The sequence below is a fragment of the Corylus avellana genome, chromosome 2 (genome assembly GCF_965113065.1).
Source record: "Corylus avellana chromosome 2, dhCorAvel1.hap1.2, whole genome shotgun sequence".
NCBI classification, from domain to species: Eukaryota; Viridiplantae; Streptophyta; class Magnoliopsida; order Fagales; family Betulaceae; genus Corylus; species Corylus avellana.
Genome location: NC_142491.1, coordinates 32587297 through 32599118, shown reverse-complemented (window position 1 = coordinate 32599118; position 11822 = coordinate 32587297). Strand labels below are relative to the sequence as shown.

General features: G+C 34.2%; 2 pseudogenes; both read left to right on the top strand.

Annotated features, from left to right (window-relative positions):
* The first annotated feature begins 6653 nt into the window (after positions 1-6653).
* On the top strand, positions 6654-8479 carry LOC148587645 (uncharacterized; annotated as a pseudogene).
* Positions 8480-8721: 242 nt separating this feature from the next.
* On the top strand, positions 8722-9436 carry LOC148587644 (protein STAY-GREEN 1, chloroplastic pseudogene; annotated as a pseudogene).
* Positions 9437-11822: the final 2386 nt, after the last annotated feature.

The window sequence follows — 11822 nt, the reverse complement described above, 5'->3', positions numbered from 1 at the left end:
CAAATTGAAAAGGTTGTAATTTGTTACGAGGCCCTAAATAAAACAAATTTAAGTTATGTTTTTGTCTCAATTTATTGAAAAAAATAAAGTTACATAATTTTAATTTCATATGGGGACCCTAAATAAAATTCATGTAACTAGTTGCCTAGGTAGTTTTTTTTTTTTAAAAAAATAAAATTATTTGATAGAATTATGTATTTTTTATTATGTATTTTTGTAATCATTTATATAAATGATTTATATAATCTATTTTCTATATTTTATGTCACATATAAGTGATCATTTATATAATATATAGGTTTGTAAAACATACACAATGTAAAAACATTTAGCTAATTTCAAACTATCTACCTAAAGACCTACGTGTCTATAAATATTTTGCATGCATGCCCATATTAAACAATCTTACATTTCTACGTACGTACAAACATAGGACACTAAAACTAATCTCTTTCAACGAAATTAATAAGTTGACTAGCTAACAAAAAAAAGCATTAACATACACATATACAATATTTCTATACACCCATACATTACAAGAATGAATTTTTCCATCCCCTTAATTAATTATTGCAGAGAAAAATCTAAACTACACATCAATATATACTTAAATATATATATATATATATATATATATATATATATATATATATATATATATATTGTATATACCTGATGATGGGCGAAAAACAAGTGAGAGATGAGTTGGCGGCCGGAGCGGAGTTCGCCGGCGGAGAGAGAAGACGGTGGCGTGAGGTGAGTGGCTGTCGGCTACAAAATCCGAAGAAGCTAGAAGCAAGGTCGAAAATGTGAGAGAAATATTGAGGAGAAGGTGGTTGGAAAATGTGAGAAGAAGAAAGAGGAGGAAGCTGCGTGCATTGGCGCGGGGAGAAGAAGAAAAAAACCAGAGAAAAAAATCGGAGAAGGAGAAGAAGAAACAGGGGCGCGTAGCTGGCAGGGAAAAAAGAAAGAGAAAAATTGAAACAGCAGGGACCATGCGCTTCTGACCATGCGCGTGGTCCCGATGAAACCAAAGGTAACGTGCCTATGTGGTACGTTACTAAATGGTAACGTGCCACATAGGCACGTTACCAAATTGTAACGTGCCTATGTGGCACGTTACTAAAATTATATATATATTAATAATAGATATATATATATATAATGATATTAAGTTGATAATTAAGCTTAATATATATATATTATAACTCTTAATATTTATTTTATATATATATATATATATATAATTAATTGATATAAACCTGTAATTTATATTAATATATATACTTGCAAATTATTAATCAAGCTTAATATATAATCATAGTTCTTGATATATTTATATAAAGCATATTACATAATACTTGCAATTATGAAATTAAACTAAATTTATTTTAAGTTAATTAATTGATAATTATCAACTTATAAGTTGATATATATATATATATATATATATATATATATATATATATATATATCAATTTAAATATGTTTAATATTACGCATATGGCGTGCATATATATATATATATATATATATATATATATATATATATATATATATATATATATATATTTTCACCATGTATGTTCAGGGATTGCATCTGCCAATTCCTTAATTTGGTTAATTAATTGATAGGGTTAATCTTATCAATTACTGCATATCCTGACTATGAAATAAAGCATAGTGTTAATATTATAGAGCTGATAGCGTCTAGCATGCTTGACACATAAGAAGTAGTAGTGATGCATTTAGTGTTGTAAAACACAACCACTAATGCATATTCTGTTGTAGAGGCATATCTTAGCCATATATTTTTTGAGTTTTGATCTTTCTCTGGGGACTCACAATATTAATATTTAGCATGAGATCTTTCTAGGGCCTGTCACAAAGTTGTAAGCCCCAATATTTTTTTAATCAAAATTATTATTAATATTTTTTTATCAAGATTACAAGAGTACACTAGTATAAAAAAAAAAAAATAATAATAATTCATCAAATATCTAAATATATATATATATATATATATATATATATATATATATTCATCAAATTCATCATATATATTAATGATAACGTGGTAAAATACCACGTTACCATATGATAACGTGGGCAAATACCACGTTATAATATGGTAACGTGGTCAAATGCCACGTTACCATATTGTAACGTGGTAAAATGCCACGTTACCATATTGTAACGTGCTATTTTACCACGTTACTGTATGGTAACGTGGCATTTTACCACGTTACCATATTGTAACGTGCTATTTTGCCACGTTACTATTATGGTAACGTGGTATTTTTGCACGTCACTGTATTGTAACGTGTAAAAAATACCACGTTACTATAAATTATGGTAACGTGTTATCTTTTAACACGTTACAATAGAGTGACGTGGCACCATTCGTATGAACAGTTGCCACGTCACTACACCCTAATATTTTTGTAGTGTGCCCAGTCCACACGCCTGTTCCCTTAATCTTTCATGTTGAAGTTTTGCGAGTCATGAGCATTGTTTTCATAAGCATTGTTTGATCTCCAACGAGTTCTCGAAAAAAGAAAAGAAATTTGATGATTTTAATTAGTGCTCAACAATTAAATGCATTATTTAACTAATTTATTGTGTGTATTGTAAGATTAACTGGGAACTTTTTGCATTTCTTTAATGCCCAAATTAAAGTGGTATCTCGATCATTCAAATAAGTTATGATCGACACAAGGCCGATAGTATTTCTTTCAAGTCTGATTTTATGTAGATTTACAAAATTTTGAGTCATGCTTTTTAAAAATTTTGTATATGTGGGGTTGGAATTTTGAGCAATGCAATACATTGTTTTTGTAAGTGGAATATATATATATATATATATATATATATATATATATATATATATATATATATATATCTGCAATTCATTGTAGAATAAAACGACGGAACACTTTAACAAAAGCGTAAACAAATTAAATTTAAATACATTTAAATTTGATTTGAGTTTATCTCTCTCATATATATATATATTCTTTTCAATTTTCTATAAATAAAGACAATTTGTATTGTAAATCATCAATTGAATAGGAGCACAATGTAGTCTTTAACACTTTATAATGTAGACATAAATCATAGACCGAACTACATATTATCCTTATTTTTATTTTCTTTACTTCGCCTTGTCTTTATTTTTCTATTTGATTATCTTTTCTTTCAACCCGACATTCCCGCCTTGAGAAAGTTCAACACCTTACTAGTCACGAACATGACATTCAACGTCATCACAAAATAATTGATTTGTCCCACGTCTAGATAGACCAATCTTTCATATTAAAGTTTCAACCGTCACTTCCAGTCCACACGCATGTCCCCTCAATCTTTATTATTGAAGTTTCGCGAGTTATGAACATAACAATCAACTCTTTTGCCATTACCTTTATTACGTGGCTAAAGAGATAAGGCATTAGCTAGGCTATTTAAGCAAACCTGGCAATATAAGTCATTGGCTTAGCATTTCATCTCAATGAATTTTCCACTTTACAATTTGGCAACCCAAAACACCAAAGAATTTCAAAAGCGGAAGAAAATAACTGCTTATGTTCACGACTTGAAAAATAAGTTATTATGAAACCAGTTTATGTAGTGCTTAAACAACAATTAATTTATAACATTCAATTATTAAACATGGGTTGTTCGCAATTCTGAAATGTGTTGAAGGTATAATTTGCCATATACAACAAATGTATTTCCCAATATTTGTGTCAGCAAGGTTACCTTGTAATTTACTAATTCATAAACGGTAATTTTCTGTAAGTTTAATTCGAATTTGAATTATTTGGGGCCCTTCCCTTGTTGGCTTCGTTATAATGTCTAAGTGATTCACATGTATATCCATTGCAATTGGAATGGAAACAAAAAGGAGTCATATCTAATACCTGAGTGGACATCAAACCAACAAAAGAAGCTCAATTTTTAAGCAACAACTAAAGTTGGCATTGAGAGTTGCAGATAAGAAATGGTACGTCCTCTGTTCGTACACTATAGAATAGGGGAGAACAGAGGGTTCTCTACTGTGTAGACAATTCTTATTATATTTTAAATCTTTGCTAACTAGCTTGAGGAATATGATTATTGGATAAAATAGCATTATATACTGCGTGCTTAAGGCCTTGGATTTTCCTCAAAATTTTCAACCAGAGATTAATGAATCTTCATTTTAATGAATTTTTGTAAAGACATAAAAAGGACTCCAACCCAAATATTTTTAGCGAATGCTTGACATGAAAATTTGCTCAACTTTGAAAGAGGGAGGATAAAGCAGCAGACAAGTTTGAAAGAGTTGTATGGTCATGAAAATTTCCTCAACTTTGTGTTTATTTTCTTTACTCCGTCTTGTCTTTACTTTTCTATTTGATTATCTTTTCTTTCATCCGGGCGTGCCCGCCTTAAGAAAGTTCAACAGCTTACTAGTCATGAACATGACATTCAATGTCAACACAAAATAATTGGTATGTCCCAGTCCACATGTCTGGGACAGACCAATCATTCGCATGGAAGTTTCAACCTTTATTCTCAGTCCACACGCCTGACCCTCAATCTTTCATATTGAAGTTTCGCGAGTCATGAACATACTGATCAACTCTTTTGCTATTACCTTTATTACGTGGCTAAAGAGATAAGGCATTAGCTATGCTAATAATTATGAGAATTTTTTCATTAGTACTTTGTACTTTATTATCTTATTATCATAACACTAACAGTTAACTGCTATTTAAGCAAACCTGACAATACAACTCATTTGCTCAGCATTTCATTTCAGTGAATTTTCCACTTTACAACTTGTCAACCTAGTAACTTCTTATATATGTTCATGACTTGAAAAATAAGTTATTATGAAACCGGTTTATGTAATGCTTAAACAACAATTTATAACCTTCAATTATTAAACGTGGGTTGTTGTTCACAATTTTGAAATGTGTTTTCTCAGTCAATATGTTGTCGTGGCATATTCCAAAAGTATGTTCCACCACAATTAATCTCGATGAAATTGTATTTTCATTTTAATGTTATTGATAGCTTTTAATTTTCACGTACAACATCTTTCTTTGAGAAATGGTATTGGAAGGTGAAATAAGGAGGCTAAAAGCATGAATGTGAGAAGCTTGCCCTGGAAAAGAGTTGTGACGTATCTGCATATATTGCTGGGAGAGAAGAAATTCGTGGGGAAATTGGAATCTATATATATAAAATTATGGAAAATGATTACACCGGTAAATTTGGGAGTAATCATTCTGTGATGCAGAATGGAGAAAGAATATTATTTTAGACTTTAAATTTAGTATTATTTTGTAATCGTTTTTAATATTTAATTTATGTGGTGAGACTCTATCTTCCTGGTAAGATACTAATTTATCCAATCTTTTATCTTTATTTTATTCTTTCATTTGTGCTGCGTCAACGCTTCAGATATGTCTCTAATGGAAGGCTTGCTGTTTCAAGAAGGCCCATCATGCTCACACGATTTGAGGATGGCAATTCAAGTCTAAAATCTAATTGACCCACCCTTGCCACTTTCATTCTCTGAAGGATCAATATTGTTAAGAATCTTCTATCTATAATATGGAAAAGAAAAATAAGACATGATTTGGTTTAACATTAATAACTAGTAAAATTTGCTCTTGGCAACGACTATCACCATTTATTAGAATTCTAAGAGAGTCCCACTCAGAAAACGGTAATTTCCAGTAAGTTTGATTCGAATTTGAATTATTGGGCAAGCAACAACCTGCTTAACACAAAACAACCATTTGGAGAGTGAAAAATTGTCTTAAAGAATCATATCAATTTTCTCTTGATGTTTGAAGAATTGTGCATTAAAGGATATATATATCCATCTCTTCGCTAATTAATTAACCTAATTAAAGGCATTCGATGGAGTGGAGTAATATCAAGTATCATTTTCCCTTTACGATTGCTATAATCGTCCATCAACCATCACCCCCACAATTTCGATCTTATGATCATGTGTTCAAGGAAAAGGGATGATAATTGGAATTAAATAATTGGGATGATTTCTATCTCATGGGATTGGAAATCTAAGGCCCCTCATTAAAGCTAGTGATCATGAACATATATATATATATATATATATATATAGCAATCAATCATCTACTTTAATTTCAAACACGTACAGCAATGTTCTAGTTACTTGAATGTCGTTGATTATGTGGGCCTGTGTTGTTAATTACGCTCACATCAAGTACTGTTGAACGATCGGATCATGGCCATTCAATTTTAGTATCTATAATCACCCATGGTAGCAGTGAGTGAATAAGCATTAATTTATGCTCTTTTCGATCTGTTGTAATTAAAGACCAATGTAAAGACTTTTGTTTTCTTTCTCTCTAATTCATGCAGATGAGAATTGTCAAATTAAATAGTATAGAACATGGGAGAATTGTCATCCACTCCTGGTCCACACGTCTGCACGCCATGTCGACCCTCCATTATATTAAAAGAGAAAGAATTAAGGCATCTAGCTGTAATTACTAATCAAAAACATTCAACGTCAACACTAAATAATTCACTCCCATTAACATTCCCTCTTTATCTTTCTTATTAAACTTCACAAAATCCTCATCATATCATTCATACACTTCTAAACAAACATGGCACCCTCCCTTCCCATTTCCGTGGTCTTCATTGCATGTTCTACCTCTATCTTGTTCTGTGGAACCTATTTGGATTATGCAACTCCATTTGTGGGAGCATTTGAACCATCAGCACTACAACTAGAAGCAAAGGCTCTACTGAAGAGTGGGTGGTGGAAAAGCGCAAACACCAACAATGTCTCAAGTGGTTGCAAGTGGCCTAGTATTACTTGCAATGCTGGCGGAAGCGTCACAGAGATTGCCATCGAGTTAGGTGCTTTCTATTTGGGAGAGATGTCAAAACTCAACCTCTCTTCCGTTCCAAATTTAGTCCGCCTTGATCTTCACGAAACTGGACTTCAGGGGAGTATCCCAATGGAGATAGGTACTCTATCGAAACTCACCTACCTTGATCTGTCCTATAATAATCTAACAGGTGAGTTGCCTCTTTCGTTTACAAACCTCAACCAATTAGTGATGTTTAATGTTTCTGATAATCAAATCACTGGATCAATCCCTACCTTTGTTTTGCTTTTTATCCATCTCACCCATTTTGTTTTGTATGACAATCTAATCAACAGTTTCGTATTGTCAGATATAGGAACATTGAGGAATTTGTCCATTTAGACCTAGGTCGTAACATGCTCACTAGTCCAATCCCTTCCACTTTAGGTAATTTAACTAATTTGGAAGGACTGTATCTCGATTTCAATCAAATCAATGGTTTCATTCCCCTAGAAATAGGAAACTTGAAGAATTTGATTTTCTTGTCCCTCCGGAATAACAACCTCAATGGTCAAATCCCTTCAACTATAGGCCACTTAACCAATTTGATATATTTGTATCTTTCTTCCAATCAAATCGATGGTTCTATTCCCCTAGAAATAGGGAATTTGAAGAATTTGATTTCCTTGTTCCTCGAGAATATTAGCCTCAATGGTCAAATCCTTTCAACTATAGGTCATTTAACCAATTTGAGAACTTTGTATCTCTTTTCCAATCAAATCGATGGTTCTATTCCCCTAGAAATAGGGAACTTGAAGAGTTTGTCCGATCTGAATCTTGCTCATAACAATCTAATTGGTTATATCCCCACTCAAATCGGTAACCTTCATTCATTGAATTCTCTTAACCTTAGTCATAACTTTATCAGTGGAGAGCCACATGTTGAACTTGGGACTATTGACAAGTTACTGATCTTGGATATCAGCTACAATAATCTTACCGGCAATGTTCCCAATAGTTACGGTTCTATTAAAAGAGTGATCAACTTGTCATACAATTCTTTGACAGGTCCGATTCCAACAGATTTTGATCAGTACCATACACCTGACACATTAATTGGCAACAAATATTTGTGTGGTGACACCATGGGTTTCCCTCCTTGCGCTCCAACTAATAAGAAATCAATTTTAACAAAAGTGAAAATTTTCGTTACAATCGCCATTTCCCTTGGATTCTTAGTTCTTGAGGGTTTTCTCCTATGTCGATGCATGGTCAAGGAAACCCAATTTGAGTCAACAGAAACAAAGGATGAAAATTTGTTCTCGATATGGAATATTGATGGACATATTGCATATGAAGACATCATTGAAGCAATCGAGGATTTTGATCTAAAATATTGTATTGGAATTGCTGGTTACGGTAGCGTTTACAAAACAAAATTGCCTGGTGTCAAAGTGATTACCTTGAAGAAACTTCATCGACTGGGGGCTGAGAACCCAACTTTTGATATGAGTTTTAGAAATGAGGTGAAAGTGTCAACAAAGATTCGTCATCGAAACATCATAAAACTTCATGGATTCTGTTTGCATAAGCTGGGCCCCAACATTCCACCTTGTTGAATTCTGGAATGTTTGAGTGGAAGTAAACCCAAACCAGAGCCTCCTGCAGTTCAGGGTAGTTGTTGAACAAATTGACATCTCCATGAACAAAGGCCTTCAATACCTGTTCATGCAAACCCCCCATCAAAAATCTTACTTATAATTAGGGAATCATTTAATATGTTAATATATAAGAAGTTTACCACAGGGAGTTCTTTGCAGAAGAGGAAGTATCTAAGCCTAGCAAACAAATCCAAAAGAAAATGGCCCCCACCTATACGACAGTGAACATGGAGGGACATCTTTCCCTACACTTTCTTCCACTCTGCCACCTCTTCATCTCTTTGTAATCTGTTGTACCACCCTTGCAACTGAAATTAAAATCTAAAATTCAGTTGCAAGGGTGGTACAACAGATTACAAAGAGATGAAGTGGTGGCAGAGTGGAAGAAAGTGCAGGGAGAGATGTCCCTCCATGTTCACTGTCGTATAGGTGGGGGCCATTTTCTTTTGGATTTGTTTGCTAGGCTTAGATACTTCATCTTCTGCAAAGAACTCCCTGTGGTAAACTTCTTATATATTAACATCTTAAATGATTCCCTAATTATAGGTAAGATTTTTGATGGGGGATTTGCATGAACAGGTATTGAAGGCCTTTGTTCATGGAGAGGTCAATTTGTTCAACAACTACCCTGAACTGCAGGAGGCTCTGGTTTGGGTTTACTTCCACTCAAACATTCCGGAATTCAACAAGGTGGAATGCTGGGGCCCAGTCAAGGAGGCTGCAGCGCCAACCAGTGGGGGTGGGGGTGGGGGTGGGGTCCAGGTGGACAAAATGCCTGAGCCCTGCCAAGAAGACTGCAGCTGTTGCTTCCCACCAATGAGCTTGATCCAATGGCTAGCAGAGCTTCCCCATGAGAATGAAGATAGTTTTGGGGCCGAGCAGCAGCAGCAAGGCTTTCAGCAGCAAACTCGATGATGTGTCTCCTTGCCTATCATTAAGCTTTATTTTATAGCGTATGAAAAATGTGTGCTCATTATAAATACAAGCCTTCCCCTTTCCAACTAGTCAAATTAGGGGACTCTTTTTGTTGAAGTCATATGACATTTAATTTTGGGGAAACTTCACTTATCAATTGCCTTCCAAAGTTTAAAAAGTCTCAATTTAGTGTATCAAACTTTAAAAAATATACAATCTCTCACTTGTCAGTTAAAATTTCCTGTTTAATGTTATGGACTTGTACACATTCAATTTAGTGTATCGAACTTTAAAAAATTTACAATCTCACTCGTCGGTTAAAATTTCATTTTTGGGCCTTATTTCTGGCTTATTAGTCATCATGGTCACCTTGGTTGGATAATATGGGCATGTGAATGCCATCTAGAATTGCAGCATTAGCCAAACGATTCATGCCCTAGTTTGGCCTATGGCTTGTCAATATTATTCTTCTTTTCTTGAATTCTATGAAATAGCAAGATATTATCAATATCAACTGTTTTTCAAAATTAAAACCTTTTATTATTAGCTCTATTTTGTAGAGAGAGAAGCTTTGAAAAAACCCAAGGGTTTTTCCTTAGCCATCTCCTCAGTGGGATTCTCGCTGCCGCCTCGTGTGGCTTTTCCGAGGAGGATGAAAAGGCCTTGCCTTTTCCTTCCTCCCCTCCCCCCACCTCATTTTTGTAACGCCCCAAGTTCTAGAGGTAGAGCGATTGGGAGCAATTGTAACATATTCATATTTAAACAAAATAAAAATAATTCTCCTAATATAAGATCATAACGTCACCAGAGTACTATAATTTTTAATTTATAAAATCACAAACACATAATGTGCTAGTATTCAATAATCTCATAAGCAATAAAGTTACACCGTCTATGCTTAGCCCAAGCTGTCTAGTCTATAGAATAGAGTCTGAGACACTTCTACTGCTACTGCTCCTACTAGTCCATAAAGCAGCGATAGGATCTTTAACAACTAAGAGGCTCACTAGTACCCATGTCTTCAATATTACGATATATATATAGAGCAATCTGAAAAAGATGTATAGGGAGAAGGGGTGAGTTCGACAACTCAGTAAGTAGCCACAACACTAAGATGCTATAAAACATGCTATACAAATTTCTATGTCAAAATCTCTGTCATGCACAATAACAATTTATGCAGAATAACATAATTAACAAAATAAGCAAGATAGTTGCAAAATGAGTAAGCATTTCCTTTTACTTTCCTTTCAAAATAATTGTTTTACCCTTTGACCCGACACCACAAATTTACTGTGAGTGGCGCACGTTGGCTTGTCCCGAAGGACCTATATGTTCATCCTGTCGTCACAGGAGAGTGCTACCAGGTTGGGAACTTCCCTAGGTGAAGGCCACCTAGCCGGTAGAATATACCTTCTCGTAACCGTCCTTCGGTGTGCTTGCCATGCTACCCTATGCGGTACCAATCGTCACTATAATCGTGTCTCGGGTTAAACATTTATAATCATGAATGCATATATAACATTTCATATGATCTGTAAACTCATCTGTAACTGTATACTGTGCCATGAATGCACATATAACATTTCATATGATCTGTAAACTCATCTGTGCCATGAACTTTGAGAACTCTTTTCATTTATAATTGCAATCATGCATAAATCATGAAATATGGTAACTGTATCAAAATTCTTAAACAATGACATATGAATAAATAAAACTTGTCATTAAAATATGGAAGGAAGTGCAATTGAAAATCATGTAAGTGGATTCTTTATAAAAACCCCAACATTTTTCAAAAGATTTATAATAAAAATTTGTTGGAGTTTTTGGTGTTGTGTCCCCTTACCTGGTTTTGGTGTTCAGTTTCCGTTGAAGTGTCTCCTACCTTGGAGAATTCTCATATTTATTTTATTTTATTTTCCTTCTTCCTCCTCTTTCTTTCTTTCTCTTCTCTCTTTTCTTTCTTTCTTTTCTTCTCTTTTCTCTTCTCTCTTTCTTCCGGTTCTCTCCCTCATCTCACGCTCACTTGAGCTGTGAGCAATTGAGAGGATTTGCTCTCCTTAAATACCCACTGTATGTGGGACATTTTCCCTTGAGAGCTTGCCACATGTTTGTTCCACATGCATCCAATTCCTTCTAAACCACAAGACAGGTGTCCACCAAGTGTCCCACATACATTCAATTTCCTCTAACCACAAGACAAGTGCCCGGGAATGTCTTAAGAAAATGACATCTTAGAACCCCAGGTGTTCACCGAGAAGGCAAGGGCAACATGCTATACAACACCTGTACCTTTAGGTGTCAACCAAGCAACTTATCATGTAAGCTAGGCATGTGTCATCTTGAGCTTGATGACTTGTCAAACAAACTCCTCATGCATTGG